The following is an 18,334-nucleotide window of genomic DNA, read 5'->3' on the forward strand; positions in this document are numbered from 1 at the left end:
GCATTCTACGACCAACACCCTGGAATGACTTAATATCAAAATAATTTGGTTTTTGGTGCATTACAAACTCATAGTATAATTTCTTCAAAAAATAAAAAGGGACCTCATAATTACGATGTGGTGGATAATAAAAATCCATCCACCATCTATCCCAAAAGTGTCTAGCCATTTCTGGATGCACACACCACCTAATTGAAATGCTTTTCTAGTTAGGTTGCATTGGTTCTCTTGTTTTTGGGTTAGTAAAATATGGACATAAATGAGCTTTGGTTATTTTGAGATCAGTGATCTAGCTATAAGTTAAACCATCGGCATAAAAATCATGCAACTCTTGTCGTCGTCTATGAAATTGATCTAATTGAGAATCAATAGATCTAACTGACTCGACAACAATTTGCATTGATTTTGCAAACTTTAGAAGATGGGGTGGCGTGATTGGCTCATTTTGGCTAGCAGTAATATTTTGTTCAATCACTTTTCGGTTTTCTTTAATTTGTTCTCTTAAACAAATTTCATCCAATCTAGGGGGTGGAGGTGGTGGTGGTGGTGGTGGTGGAGGAGGAGGAGGGGGTTGCGGTGGGTGATTTTCGCCTAATAGTTCATTTATGTCAAAGACATCCATGATAACAAAGAGCTCCTGCATATATAAAGATATACATGAATTATATACAACTCTATGTCAATGAAGAATCTATTTTAGTTTTAAAAAAAAACATTTATAAATAGTAACATTTCTATGTTATTGAATGAGATACACATGAAATATAATATAATATTGAACTTACAAAAATATACATGTACATACTATTGAATCTTTAAATATAAAATTTGCACACAAAACTTAATAAAAACTTTCAATGAAACTTCATAAATCTATTATATATTCAATAGCAATACAAGATCATTACACTATATAAACCAAGATATGATCATAAGATCATGAGAGATTTAATAGCAATACAAGTCATAAATCATTATGGGAAATTAGTAGTTATTAATAAAGATTAGAAAATGTAAAAATAGGAGATAAAACATATGAAGTAAAAGTAGGATTAAAAAAGGAAATCAAGTGAGAAAATATTAAACATGTCCTACAAGTGGGGTAATAGAATATAAAGTAAACATAAAAGATTAAATTATGTGATATCTAGTGGTTTCTCTTTTATGTTATGTGTCACCTCAATGTGTACATTCACTTTGTTGGTGCATCATTATTTTCGTGCATTTAGCTAACTATTGTATTGCATATTTGTACCTAGGATAGGATAAGATTACTTTCGTAGATATCTACCTAGGTAGGCATCACATGTTCAACTCATACTCCCTACTTTGGTAGAGATGTGGATATATGTTACTCATCTTCTAAATTTTTTTGTAAGAGTTCTCTGTAAATAGGATTTTATATATTAGAATTTTCCTAAAACATGTCTCAAAATGATTAAAACACTTGAATCAAGGTCAAAAACTAGGAATGTGAGATACATGATATGGATGATGACAAGGATGGTTGAGAATAAAGCAAATTTGAATGGATTATGGTATACTCCTAAGTGTAGGGTAATTTTAAAAAATAGATTATACATTTTGCAAGAATTTGGTCTTCATCATGGTACTTGTCCAAGGTGTGATAAGAATGGTTTTCACCCATGAATAAAAAAAAAATATTTACTTTTCTCTGTTTTTTAATTTTTATGCAAGACCAAATCCCTTAGGTGTGGATATGTTAAATGATACATAGGATATTTATAAGTTTTTAAAAATCCTAGCCAAAAAATATAGGACACAAGAACTATGGACATATTATGCAATGTCATGGCATAATAGGACTTATTATGCCGTCATGGCATAATAGGTCCTATTATGCAATGACATGATATAATAGGTGGACTATTATGCAATGATATTATTATGGACTTGTTATGCCATGATGGCATAATAGGTGGACTATTATGCAATGTCATGGCATAATAGGACCTATTATGCCATGATGGCATAATAGGTCCTATTATGCCATGAAAAGATATAATAGGACCAACTATGGACCTATTATGCAATGTCATGGCATAATAGGTCCATAATTGGTCCTATCATACTAAGTAAACATGTCAAATTAGCATAGTTTTAGTGTTGGAGATGAATTAGATGATGAAGTTGGCAATTCGAGAAAATCATGTCATGTTGTGGCTTAATAGGTCCTATTATGGACCTGTTATGCCACGATGGCATAATAGGTGGACTATTATGCAATGTCATGGCATAATAGGACCTATTATGCCATGATGGCATAATAGGTCCTATTATGCCATGACATGATATAATAGGACCAACTATGGTCCTATTATGCAATGTCATGGCATAATAGGACACATTATGCCATCATGGCATAATAGGACATATTATGTCATCATGGAATAATAGGTCCATAATTGGTCCTATCATACTAAGTAAACATGTCTAATTAGCATAGTTTCAGTGTTGGAGATGAATTAGATGATAAAGTTGGCAATTCAAGAAAATCATGTCATGTTGTGGCTTAATAGGTCCTATTATGGACCTATTATGCCATGATGGCATAATAGGTGGACTATTATGCAATATCATGGCATAATAGGACCTATTATGCCATGATGGCATAATAGGACCTATTATGCCATGATGGCATAATAGGTCCTATTATGCCATGACATTATATAATAGGACCAACTAAAGAACCCATTGTGCAATGTCATGGCATAATAGGACATATTATGCCATCATGGCATAATATGTCCTATTATGTCATGACATGGCATAATGTGTCCATAATTGGTCCTTTTATACCATCACATGACATAAGAGGACCATAATAGGACCTTTATGCCATGACATGGCATAAACCTAAGCCTAAACTTTGATATCTAAAATTTGAAGAGTAATGTTAATTACTTTTATGGTTATACTAATAGTGGTAACTTTTGTATTACCTAATGACGATTAAGAACAATTTTGGTACATATGTTCAATTTAAGGAATTGGAATGGTGGCTTGCTAGAAGTGGTTAAATTTTTTCGTTTTGATTTTATTTTGGTTTTCGTTTTGATTTCCATTTAGTTTCGGTTTTGTTTCAATTTCATTTTCGTTTTTGTTTTTGTTTCGATTTCGTTTTTATTTTCGTTTTCTTTTTTGTTTCGATTTCATTTTCATTTTGATGTTTCTGAGATATCTAATTTGATATTTTGTTTTGTTAACTATCTAGGTTTGGTTTTGATTTGTAAATTTGTTGACTAGGGTTTAGGGTTAAATGTTGAAGAATATTTCAAATCAAAATCAAGAATAACAAATTTATTTATAGGCTACTTTAAAAAAAAAAAAAAATAATACCAAAAAAATCTAAATAATACACAAAAAACAGGAAAAAATTACAAGAAAATTACGAAATGTGAAAATAGATGATTGAATGTGTACCTAGGATAGTGGTGGAGGCTTGAAATGGAATCCATAACACGTGGGGCCATTTTTGATCTCTTGTTCTCACTCCACTGTCAGGGTGAAAATGAAAAAATTAGACCAAAAAAAAGGGTAAAATACAATTTACAATTAAAAAACAGTCCCCTATTTTGTTTAAAAGTGGGGCCCCATTTTATGACAAAACGGGGGCCCGTTTATTTTAGCTTCAGGCCCCCGTCACCTTTCGGCTTGGGAGCTCGAAGCATAAATAGGCCCCCATTTTTAGGAGTGCATTTTCCAACTCGCAGACTTCCACGAATTTGTGACTCATTACCTTGCACTTGCCCTTCTTTCAATTGTATATTTCTCCGAGAACTATACATTCAGTCCTCACACAAAAATTCAAAGTCAATATTATCATTCTGAGTAAGTTGTAATATTTGTACAAGTTTGCTATAGACATGCACAATTTCAAGTGGATGGTATAGAGAGTACTTGAACGCATTATCATCAAGGAGGTTCATTTCTATATCAGTGATGATACGTGTCATAATAGGAGCTATGTAGAACATTGTTTTGGAATGGTTTTTTTAAAGATATTAGAGAAAGTGTGATAAATTTTTCACAACATTGGATTTTGTCAGATGGATGTGCATAAAGTTTTTGTGGAACTTCTTTGAGAGTGGACATGGAAAAAGAGAGCATGATGGAGCAGGCGCATGTGTGAAGCGTGTACTTCACCAACATGAACTTGTAGGTACATTCTCTTCATTTAATTTAATTTTTAATTTATCTTTATATCAAGCAATTTAAATATATATGGAAAAGTCCAATTTTCTAAAGAGATCTATCTTGTGTACAGGTAACACCATACAAAATTCAAATGAAATTGTTGAATGGTGCAGGTCATTTTGATAGTTGTGATACAACATACAAGTGCTATTTTGGGGAAGTTAAAGGTATTTATTCTTGTGTTTGAAAATTATTTTAAAATTCAACATGACATAAATGAAAAGTAAATTAAATTAATTTTGTTGGATTGTGAGTTTGAGTATGTACATTTATTTTAAAATTATGTATTGAGCTAGAAATGTAAATGTGTGTTTCTAAATTCATAAATTTGTTTAATATATATGATCGATCAAATCCTTATAATTGTCAAACAATTAAAGGTATTAGAAGTTTACATCAAGTCATGACTACGGGACATAGCAAGCCTCTTATTATTTTTGTAAGAGAAAAATCATGCTTTTGTGTTCATTGCATTGAGAACAACACAAATACTCAATGTGAGAACATTGGAGATGGATATGTTTTACAATGGGAAATGAAACAATTAGTCGCAATGCCTCCTTATGAAGATAGTGACATTTCTAATATTCATGATCCTCTATATTCAGTTGATTATGAACGTGTTTCTAATTTAGTTGTTACAGGTTCATGTGCGCATTTATTTAAAATATGTACAATTTTTTAAAATTTTCTTATTTATTTTATTGTTCAAATAATTTATGTTAGTATTGTTTGAAATATATGTGGTCTATGTAGGTGATATTTTTGTGGTGGTTGTTGATCCTGATAATACTACAGGTGTTGATTATTATCTACTGAGATGCACAACACCAAAAATGCAAGTTATTAGAATCAGTCACTGATGATGATGGACAACAATATCTCATCGATTTAGTTGTTGTTGAAGGAACTTATTATCAACAAATAAAGATAGATAAAAATGGTGTTACATTTATTGATTATATGATATGCCAAAATATTCTATACTACAGTCACTTATTAATAGCGATAAGATTGCATTTGGAGACATTGCCAAAAAGAGGACTTGGCAACCAACAGTGGAGGTTGCCTATTCAAGATCATGAAAAAATCTTAGAGATTATAAAAGATAGGGAGGATCCAGATTATATATACTGAGATCTTTAAGTTAACTTGTCATGTTTGAACTTTTTATATTAGATAGGTCGTACTTCAATAAACTCATATTTTCTAGGACAGGATCATATCTATCTATCTAGATATAGACATGCATGTTTGTTTGGATAGTGTGGATGGTTATATATTATATATATTGCACATGGACATTTAATTTTGTGGATGCATGTTGAATTTATATGTATGTATGGATTTGAATTTTTATGTGTATGTATGTGTATAGATTTATTTATATAAATAAATGTATGGATTTATTTATATGTGGTCTTAAGGGACCTCTTAAGGGGTCTTAAGGGGATTTATGCAATGGGGTCATAGTGCATGTACATAGTTACACCTAGATCATAATGCATGTGTTTTATGGATGCATAAATTGTTAAAGAAAAAAATGTGCATTGAATTCTTGTTTTATACTTAAATATATTTCGTGGGGGCATTGAATTTGTATGTATGTATGGATTTGAATCTTTATGTCTATTTATGTGTATAGATTCATTTATATTTACATGTACGAGTTAATTTATATGTGGTCTTAAGGGGTATTAAGGGCATTGAAGGGGTCTTAAGGGATTTATGCAATGGGGTCATAGTGCATGTACATAGTTACACCTAGATCATAGTGCATGTGTGAATCACCTATAAATCATCTTTATGTATGTATACATGTATGGAATCATTTTTATTTACATGTAAGTATGGATTTGAGTTTTTATTTGTATGTATGTGTATTGATTCAAATTTATATTTACATGTATGGATTCATTTATATGTGGTCTTAAAGGATCTTAAGGGGATTAATGCATGTGTGAATCACCTGTAAATAATCTTTATGTATGTATGTATTTTAAGTTTTATGTGTATGCATGTGTTTTGATTCAAACTTGTGTATGGATTTTAATTTTTAAGTGTATTTATGTGTATGTATTAATTTATATTTACACATGTATGGATTCATTTAATTGTGTTGTCTTAAGGGGTCCTAAGGTGTTTTAAGGGGTCTTAAGGGGATTTTTGCAACGTGTTCATCGTGCATATGTGAATCGCTTATTTAAATCATCTTTACATATATGTATATATGTATCGATTCATTTATATAAATACATCCATGGATTCATTTATATATGTTGTCTTAAGGGGTATTAAGGGGATATTTGTGTTGGGGATATTTACATCTATGGATTAATGTATTTTTTTATGATCTTGTATCTATTTCAATGTAATTTTAATATTTAATTATGTACCTTAATTATATTCATCATGCTTAATATAAAATTAATGTATTTAATTACACCTTAAGTATTTAATTAATTTGCAAAATTAATACATATTTAATTACACCGTAAGTATATTAATTACACCTTACTTTTGTAATTTGATAATTATGAGTTCACGATTGCTAAAAATGTTAAAAATACTAACAACTTTAATAAGTACCAAAGCACAAAAAATAAAAATCAATTAGTTTCACAACGAATGACTAACATCATATTACTAAGCATGTCATTTACGCAATCAATATATATAACATTTAACTTTCAAAAATGTGAGATATATATAAACACAAAGTAGTATGAAATGCCTAGATCTCTAACACATACAAACATGTACATACCATGTTCTAAAATATACATCCAGGAAATGTCGAGCTAAGAAAATAAATATATATAGATATATATAAAATATGTCTAGTGCAATGTCTAGAAAATGTGTGCACATGGAAATCTATAAACAGTGGGTCAGTCGGGGCCCTGTCCAGAACCTTGTCCTGATCACTGTGCCTTCAATAGATTACACATGAAATAAAAATTAAACATTCATAGTAGTAAATTTTTAAGAGTTATATTTATCTATATAATCGAATTTGAAACATTCATACATACAATTTATCTAAATAATTTGAAACATAGGTTAAGAATATAAATGTACACATGTTCTAGATAAACATACCTCAGGGTCTCTAACATCTCCACCACGTGCTTGTAGGACTCTAGAATGTCTATGTGATGAAGAGCTCAACCTGAGTGATAGTCACTCATTCTACAATGTTCAATTTTTGTTAGATATAAATAACTTGAAATTATGATCAATGCATATCCCTTTAAATAGAACTTAAAAACAAACAATTAACTTAAAGTTATATATACTAATGTCTCCTGATGAACAAGGTCAGTGGGAGTGTGCAAATCTCCATACATGGATCCTAAAAGAAAATCCCTAAAATTCACAAATTACAATTAAATAATTAAAAAATTAAACATCTACAATCAAGTAGAGATAGTTTTTTAAATTAAAATTATTTTTTTAAAATTCATACCTCATTTGCAACATCTAATGCTCATATGATCCTGTTGATGTCATAATCATCCAAGGAGCCCACTATAGCATCATCCTCAATGTCTGACTCCATAAGTAGACTAGTGTAAAACCCTTGAACTCCAATACTAGGTGTTGTGCGATCAATTGATGTATGAATAGGAGGATTAGGTGTATCTTGGCCAACTGATGTATGTTGGGGAGGGGCAGTAGGATGTGCAACAACATGTTGATAATCTGTAGGCTCACCACCATGGCTACAAGCAACCAGTCTACCAAGTACACATCTAACATATGTTGAGGCCTCCTTTATAGATATCCCATGTTCCATAGCAATAACCTGATATGCATCCAAGAGATCACTAGATAGACAAGCACTCATTTGTCTTAAAGGATATATCTTGCGTATGCGTGTTGCATCCATCGACGATGGTATGTCTACCCGAACATAGGGATCGTAACTATTTGATGCATCATCAGCTACAAGATTCCTAGTATGATAGCGTAGAAAATATATACCCACACTATCTGATGTCATCTCGTTGACCTATGTGGCTATGGTAGCAATCTGGAAAAAAAAGGTTTTGACCAATACATGCTCGCTTATTAGCGGGCTATGGTGCATCAGGTCTTCCAAACTTATCTGAAAATTTGTGTCTCCACTGGCCAACATGTGTAGGAAAATCTGTGTAGTCAACATCGTACCCCAAATGGAACTATGCAAATAATTATTTGCACAAATTTAAAAGGGGAAACTCATCCTTTTGGGGCCACATATGATGAGTGGCCAACCATCTAGGATATATAAATGGTGCCAAAAGTACATCTGTGCACCTAGTAGGCATATAACCCTTCACCCTACACATGGACTGATAATGAGGGAACATGGTCTTCACATCAGCGGTAGAAACCTTATCATTGACTACTTCCCATTTTATGGTAGCACGAACACTACGTGAAAAGGAACTATAGAATAAAGTAGCGTTAATCTTATCATATGTATTATAAGTGTCAACTACGTCAATCATATGATGTAGCTCATCTCCAATGATCTCTCCCCTTTTCTTATCTATACGGTTAGGGGTGTTTTCCAATGTGTTGTTCAAGAGATCTAGAGTACATTGTAATGCATGTATTGTCTGATCATAAAGATGTTGCCTATTCTTAGGAGTTCTTGCAGACCTACGTGATCTCTGCTCACTCCCTCCTACATTAACACTGGGCTCAGATCCAGTGTTATGTGAACTAGGCTGATCAAACATGATGATAATAGGAAATGTATAGATATATCTGCATGTGCATGTATGTACATATGTATTACAATTTATATTAAAAAAAATTGTACCTAAAAATATAAACAACAATCAAACATAATTTAAAATTTTAATCTAAAAATTGTAGAACAAAATAAATTGCAATTTTTCAAAAAAATATACATGTCTAATTTACATATATTTTCATCATTTTAAACATATTTAAACATATATAAATAGATATAAAAAGACATTTCCACATAAACATATATTTTCATCATTTTAAGTTAATATGAACATATAAAGATATAAAAAGAAATTTAAATACATATACATGTATTTTCAATATTTTAAACATATTTAAGTTCATAAAAAAAGATATAAAAATATATTTAAAATTATAAAAAGAAATATTTAAGCATGTGTGACCCCTTAGGACCACATATGACCCCTTAAGACACTATTGGGTCCTATGGGGTGAAATTGGGTCTTAATGGGTACACTATACACACTATGATGCTATAAGGGGTCACGCATGTGTTAGAACACGTGTGACCCCTTAGGACCAAATATGACCCCTTAAGACACTATTGGGTCCTATGGGATCAAATTGGGTCATAAGGGGTACATTATACACACTAGGATGTTATAAGGGATCATATGTGGTCCTAAGGGGTCATGCATGTGTTAGAACACATGTGTGACACCATAAGACACTATTGGGTCCTATGGGATCAAGTTGGGTCCTAAGGGGTACATTATAAACACTAGGATGCTACAAGAGTTCATTTGTAGTCTTAAGGGGTCACACATGTGTTATAACATGTGTAACCCCTTAAGACCACATATGGCCCCTTATAGCATCCTAATGTGTATATTATGTATACTATTGGGTCCTATGGGGTCAAATTGGGTCCTAAGGGGTACATTATACACACTAGGATTCTATAAAGGGTCATATGTGGTCCTAAGGGTCAAGCATGTGTTAGAAAACACGCATGACCCCTTAGGACACTATTGGGTCCTATAGGGTCAAATTGGATCCTAAGGGGTCAAATTGGTGATGATATGATGAAAGAATAAGTATTCGGTAGAATACTAAGAGGGGTGGGTGAATCAGTATACTGAAAAACTGATACAAACTCCCAAACTCAAAATAAAATTATCAATAAAATAACTCTGTCAAGATAATGTCTCCAAGATTACCAACATCATCCGGTTTGACTTTTATACCAACTTAAGAGTAAACAACTTCAAACTTGTAAACATCAATAATGCTTAATCAAATATCAACATTTTCAACTCTCATTGCTTGCAGTTATCATGCCTTATAAGAATAGTTAAGTAGTTAATCAAATCGGGAAATAAGATCATAACCACAAAAACATTCACCACTTGACAAAAATATTTATATGTGGAAAACCCAAATAGGTAAAAACCATGGTGAGATGAGACTCACAAGGATAGCTATCTGAAATCTTTTGAAGTTCACCCTGTTAGGAGCCAAGCCTATTAAAGCTTTTACAATAAGTCCTGTTAAGAACTGATTCTGTTAGGAATCACCCGATTAAGGGATTTACAAATATGCCTTAATGAAAACCAAAATACCCTGTTAGGAGTAACCTCGGTAGAGGATTTGAGAATCCAAACTAATGGATCACCTTGTGAGAGGATTTAGAAAGTAACCAAGCTTGTTAGAGAACACCCAGTTAGGGGATTTCAATTCTATTGTAGAACATTGTTAGAAAACAATAGGTTTTTCTTGATTTGTCTGAATAGCACTACATCTGCTTGATCTGATCCTTCTTAAGCTTCAATCTTCCTTTAATCAATACTGCATATTCATTCTTCGATTAGGCAACCTTACACTCAACTGATTTCTGCCGACTTTTCCGACACCAAAATAAAACAACATCATCGACCTTAAATACAAATCCAATAGGTCGGTAACACAACAAAAACCTATTCTCATCATCGAGATTACAAATAAGTTGGTACAATCTTGACCATTAGAAATCATAACAATCTCTTCACATTAATCAAGAAAATTTCAACCGCTCCATGATCACCGCTTCATCGGACTTGTAACTCATCACGCACTATAAATTTTATGCAATCCACTTTTCTCCTTCCCAAGACAATCAAATGCACCAAAATAACTTGAACTTATCTTCATACAATGACCACACGTATCACCATCATAACCGCTCAACATCAAATCTTAAACCAAAAAACTTTGATTGGTTAGGGTTTAATTAAAAATAACTGGTAGGGTTTACCGACTACATAACATAGAAAGGTTTAACCCTATACATCGATTCAACTTACAAAATACCATACCGGTTTACAACATCTTCCACAAAGTTTATCATACCGGTTACAAGACAAAAGAAATAACAACAATAACATAAAAAATATCATGAATACAATTCACCGGTTCAATTGACATCAATGACAACATATCATTAATGCAATCTATATGCAAAATGCCAACAATTGGGTCCTAAGGGGTACATTATACACACTAGGATTCTATAAGGGATCATATGTGGTCCTAAGGGGCCACACATGTGTTAGAACACATGCGTGACCCCTTAGCACCACATATGACCCCTTAGGACACTATTGGGTCCTAAGGTGTACATTATACACATTAGGATGCTATAAGGGGTCATATATGTGTTAGAAAACATGTGTGACCCTTTAGGACTACATATGACTCCTTAGGACACCATTGGGTCCTATGGGGTCAAATTGGGTCCTAAGGGGTACATTATACACACTAGGATGCTATAAGGGGTCATAGGTGGTCCTAAGGGGTCACGCATGTGATCTAACACATGCGTGACCCCTTTGGACCATATATGACCCCTTAGTACACTATTGGGTCCTATGGGGTAAACTTGGGTCCTAAGGGGTACATTATATTCACTAGGATGCTATAAGGGGTCATAGGTGGTCCTAAGGGGTCATGAATGAGTTAGAACACATTCGTGACCCCTTAGGACACTATTGGGTCCTATGGGGTCAAATTGTGTCCTAAGGGGTACATTATACACACTAGGATGCTATAAGGAGTCATATGTGGTCCTAAGGTGTCACACATATGTTAGAATGCATGTGTAAACCCTTAGGAGCACATATGACCCCGTAGGACACTATTGGGTCCTATGGGGTCAAATTGGGTCATAAGGGGTACATTATACACACTAGGATGCTATAAGGGGTCATAGGTGGTCCTAATGGGTCACACATGTGTTCTAACACGTGTGACCCCTTAGGAACGCCTATGAATCCTTATAGCGTCTTAGTGTGTACATTATACATACTATTGGGTACTGTTGGGTCAAATTGGATCCTATGGGGTATATTATACACGTTATAGGATGCTATAAGGAGTCATATTCACTCCTAAGGGGTCACACATGTGTTCTAACACATGTGTGACCCCTTAGGACACTATTGGGTCCCGTGGGGTCAAATTGGGTCTTAAGGGATACATTATACACACTAAGATGCTATAAGGGGTCATATGTGGTCCTAAGGGGTCACCCATGTGTTAGAACACATGTGTGATCCCTTAACACCACATATGACCCCTTATAACATCCTAGTGTGTATGCTATTGGGTCATAAGGGGTATTTTGTATAAACTAGGATGTTACAAGGGGTCATATATGATCCTAAGGAGTCACACTTGTGTTATAACACATGTGTGACCCCTTAGGACTGCATATGACCCCTTATAGTATCCTAGTGTGTATGTTGTGCATACTATTGGTTCATAAGGGGTATGTTATTGTTATATAAATTTTGAATCATCAAAATTTTATAAGCCTATGATCGGCCTTACACATAAAATGAATGAAAGGTACACACAAAAAAATCTGTATACTTCATTATATATCAAATTTAAATATACAAATGAAGAATTCTTTTCAGAATGCAATGTGTTTCAATAATGTATAGTTAAAACTACATATGAAAGAAACTTTTCATTTACATAAATGTGTAAGGACCTACATAAGTCATGGTTATGACTAAGAATGTACAATGAGTAGAATGATATACAAATGAATAAATAGAAAAGAGAGAAAAGGGGATTAGTCCTTGCCTTTCAAAGACGAATGGTTGATGTGATCAAGCTACATCTTGTATCTTCATTCTCCTAGTGCTCCTAGAATTCCTGCAAGAGGTGAAGGACATAGGTGTTATAGCTTGGGATCTCAGTTTCTATAACTAATCTACTCATACACATGTACATCAGACTACAAATGGAAAGAATCAAAACAAAACAACAAGTGAATCAAAGATCAGAAGTGTCCAATCATCAGAAGCTTCATGAGCTTCTTATTTTTCTAACTTGTTAAGGAAGGTTTCCATCTCATAAGTATCAAGTATGTGGGTTAAAATGGGCTCCCACAAGGGCTAAGATCAACATACTACTCCTCACTCACAGGGTGTCATTAATCATCTACCAAACATGAGACACAACTGCATCCACAGTCCCATCTATTGGCATTCAATGATAGTTTAAAGCTGCCATCCAATGTCAACACATACAACAATGAATAAAATTGTGTTTCTTGATCAACAGGTGACTAAAGTAATCACATGAGAAAAGACAAGTATACCCACTCAGAACTAACATCATGTCAAATAGAACAAGGCAACAATGTATAAGGATAGTCCTAATCAAGTGACATAAAACATAAGAGACAAGAATGATTGATAAACAATGAATAGAGCATTCAAAGCAAAATCAACAGATGACTATCATAAAAGCGATTGTAGCAATATTGCAGTCTCAAAATTTGTTGTTCAGATAAATACAGTGTGTCATAAGGATTGTTACTACTTATTAAGTTGCCATTAGTTTTATGTCCAAAGTTATTCTATAAATACTCTAGTCGATTACTACTACTGAAATATTTAGTCGGTAAGCACATAGCAGTCGGTTATAGAAGAAAGTAGTCACAAAGCCCAGTATACACCGAGCTGTCTACCGAGTAACACTCTATGTATACCGAGCAGAAATAATGATATATCGAGTTGGTATACACCGAGTGAAACATGTTACCAGATTCAATGAACCTAGACACAAATGGGAAACGTGTTACAAAATCGAGGAACAAAGAACCGTTATCACATTGGAAATTGCACTTAAGGATTGTGTATGATTTTGAGGTCATCTATCCAATGAAATATTTTGTATGGTTATTCATTCGATAAATCATGTTTGTAAGATCAAAGCAATGAACCAGATCACCAACATAGAGAGATGTATTTATACAGCATGGATTGGGATCAGAAAAACAATATACAGAGGTGTACGAAGCAAGACATGTGTGATACATAAGAAAGAACTGAGTGTTATGACTTTTACAGAGACATAGAGGTCACCGAGAAGGATTTCAGAGAACAGTCAAGGAACAGAGTAAACAGAAGGGTTTACCGAGTTATTCTATGGGTTACCGAGGTATGCTATAAGCAAGGTAATCTCATTTTGAGCACATAGAATCTGCTATAACATTCTAGATGTAAAGTTGCAGATATTTGTAATGATTTTATTGTAATATTTGAAGTTGTAAGAGAAACCCTTAACAGGGTAAAAGACTCTAACAAAGTCTATAAATTGTAAAGCCTTTAACCAGGTGCAACATTTAGAATAAGTGTTGTAAAATCCTTTAGCAAGGTAGATCTAACAATCTTGATACTCCTAATAGGGTAAGCTATCAGAAATAGCTAAACATGTAGCTCTAAATGAGCACTCTTTATTATTGCAGTAGTGAAGTTGTGGGTGCCATCCCCACCACAGTTTTTCTCTCTAACCAAGAGTTTTTCCGTAACCAAAATATATGTGTTATGGAGTGAATCATGTATGATTGTTATTTATTTGTTTTAGCTTTATGTTATGTTACAACAGTTTTTGGTTTATGCATAACAGTAAAGTTATTAGTGAAGAAAGGATTTGAAGTACCAATTCACCCCTCCCCTCTCAATACATTAGCTTTCCATATTGGGCCTAAAAAAGGATAAGCTTGTGTTTCAAATTCCCTATACATTGGAAAATTAAAACAACAATACCTATAACATCATTCACAAAGTACTTCTAGAAATACAACTATAATAGGGATACATTTCCAAAGTCTTTATGGTGAGAATTCATGATCAATCCCAGATACAAGGAATGCTAGTAGTTACAACCAATAGATACATGAGCATCATGAGAATCAGGGATTACAGTGATAAGGACAATGAAAAAATAAATGCCATTCATATCACAGTCATAATACCCTAGGTTAGAACCACATAAAGAGAATATTGAGCAAGCACAAAGGAATCAAGTGTAGACCAATGAGGATATTGACAATGATATCATTTGCAGCTAATGAACAATATACACATTCATAAGATAGGATGTTGTAGTCCAGAAATGTGGTTTGACAGTGACAAAAATGAACATGGCATTAGAACAGAATAAGATATATCATAAATCAATAACATAGATTCATGTTGATCAATCATGTGACAATGCCAAGGATGTGATAGTGATACAACTAAAACTTAGCATGAGGGCACATGAGTGGATTGATTATTATATAAAAACACTTCTCCCAATGATGCATTGAAGACCTAAGGACAGTAAAAGAAAAATGATAAGATTATATCAGAGTAATGGAGGCAAGTACTTCAAAAGATAAAATGCCTTTTTGATAAATTCTTACATCAATATCACTGTCGATATAAGTTTCAAAGACAACAAGTAGATCATTTGAAAGAATAATGCTCTAGTACATTCAGAGCTGATTTTCGACGGTCGTTTGTCGGATTTGCGATGAATTTTCATTGGAGTGCCGACAAAATCAACCGTCAAAAACTCGGCGTCAGATTGGTCGACAATGCCATGCCCGTCGGAAATACGACAATCCAATGGACTTTGTCGATGGTCAAAGAAGTCATCGGAATCAGTAGATTTCATCACAAATTTGACGGCGATTTGTAACTTCGCACCGACGGTGATGTTGTTTATCTGATACTTGTGTCGTCGGTCCATTTGGAGACATCGATGATCGTCCGACTACGAAGTGTCGTCGCACGTACAACATCCTCTTTAGTCAAAAGCTTAGTTTTCGTCATAATTCCGATGATGATAATTTTTATCAAAAAAAAATAATTAATATCCAGTCATTGATATGTACAGCAAATGATATTCTATCCCCACCACCTACCAGTAGGGGCATAGGTTTGAGGCTAATATGAGGCACATTATTTCAAGCTAATATGATTAGGCGCACCATGGTTGATATGGTCCAACTCCCTAGTCTCACTCTATGACTAGGCTCATGCCATATCTACATCAAAGACATCATAAATACATCGTCGGTGGAAAGTTGCAAAATGCCATTTTCATACATAAGCAATACATACACAATTGGGCACAATCACCAAGAGAACGGTAAAATGTGTGTTTGAGATCATTTTCCTAATTGTGGTATGGTCACGAAGAGATCACCGTAAATTTGTCAACCTCTTCATGACCACACCACAATTAGGATAATGATCTCAAACACACTTTGTTCTCTTGGTGATTGTGCCCAATTGTGTATGTCTTGCTTATGTATGAAAATGGAATTTTGTAGCTTTCCACTGATGATGTATTTGAGATTTCTTTGATTTAGATATGGCATGAGCTTAGTCGTAGAGTGAGACTAGGGAGTTGGACCATCTCAACCATGGTGACCCTGCATATGTATATAGTTTTGTGTATTCATTAAAGATTGTCATTTAAGTAGAGATTGTTGGTTTTGTGTCCCCTGCTTTGGTTGGAGAGTTTCTTGCTATCTCTGGTAGTTAGACCACATAGCTCAGCTTTTCTTACATTCATTAAGCTTTTTATTTGTTGTGTAGTGTCTTTCTTGATATGTTTGATTACGATAGTGTTTAATCTTTGATTTGCTAACCCTAATAACTAACATTTGTTTCTTGTGCTTCTCTTTGTGTGTGTAGCAATCAAATAGGTTTTTCTAACTATCCTTCTTTTTGCAAAGCACCATATACATATACATATTATGTATAAATCTATATATCTACATATACATATATGACCAAATCCTATATATCATTTGGTTTGATTTTATTATTGGTTGTTTTCACATATGATATTATTATAATACCTAATGCTATATCCCTATTTATTTTTGTTATCCAATTTTCATTTATATGTCAATTGCATTTAATAGGGTTTTTTTTGTTGTTAGCATCTTTATGCTTTGAGTGTAAATTTTAATATCCTGAAGCTTATTCCAGTCTTTTCTAAGGTCCTAGGTCCTTGTTGTTTTGGAAATCTCTTTAAAAGGCTCCAAAAGGTTCCAAATGTACCTTATAAATGAAAAGAAGGGCTATATTCTTATGATTATATTGTAAAAACTTTAGAAAAGAAGCACATTCATGTGACTTCATGAAAGCAAAAGTTTTTCCAAAAGAAAATACTTTGGAGGGAAGGTCATTCAAGTATTCAAATGCATGTTCTACATGTGACCAATGATTAACTTGAGTCTGAAGGAGTCAACTGTGGGTTTGACATAGCTAGAATTGGGTTTTCCTTCAAATACCCTATTAGGGAGAGGGACTAGTAGTTGTGAGGGGTAACTTTGTCAACATGTAGCCATCACGTGGAATATCATAAGACCTCCAATTTTTTTAGAAATGTAAAATGGACATTTAACTATCTAAAAATTAAGGTTTGAAGGCGTGACTTTGTTACCAATTTTTTGACTTCAAGAGATAAAAAATAGAATTATTATATAACTCATGTCTTATCATGAATTTAGGAAAGTTTAGAGAAATGATTTATTAAATACCTTGAAGGTGTCTATAAGGTTGAGCTTATTTAAAAGGATTAGATTTCACAATGCAAGGTTTGGAGGGAAAATAATTCACTTGAAAAGAAATTTTAATTCAAAAGATGTAAAGATAAATAAAATTCTTTATTTATTTACAAAAGTTTTCTAAAGGCCCCCTTCCACGTGATTATCAAGAAAATCAATTTCATGCATAGCTTGGAGGGAAATAAAAATCTAAAAGTATAGCTTTGATGTGATTTTACGGTTTGCAATCTGTTTCAAATGAAAAGAACTATTTATAGCCAGTTTTTAGAAGTTATGCTAGGGTTCTATTGGGTCTCAATTCAACAGATTGGATATGTTCTAAGGAAATGCTAACTCTTATGATCAAACCCTCCAATTGACTTGGCCAACTTATAGAGTGAACCTATTTGGTTACTAACTCTCTCACTTTAGGGTTTGCAGGACCTAGGCAGGTATACCTACTCACTAGTTGTTCCTTCAACTAATGTTTTTTATAGCATATTTAGTGTCTTGATCTAACTTCCC

This window comes from Cryptomeria japonica, chromosome 2 (genome assembly GCF_030272615.1).
Source record: "Cryptomeria japonica chromosome 2, Sugi_1.0, whole genome shotgun sequence".
In the NCBI taxonomy this organism is placed as follows: Eukaryota; Viridiplantae; Streptophyta; class Pinopsida; order Cupressales; family Cupressaceae; genus Cryptomeria; species Cryptomeria japonica.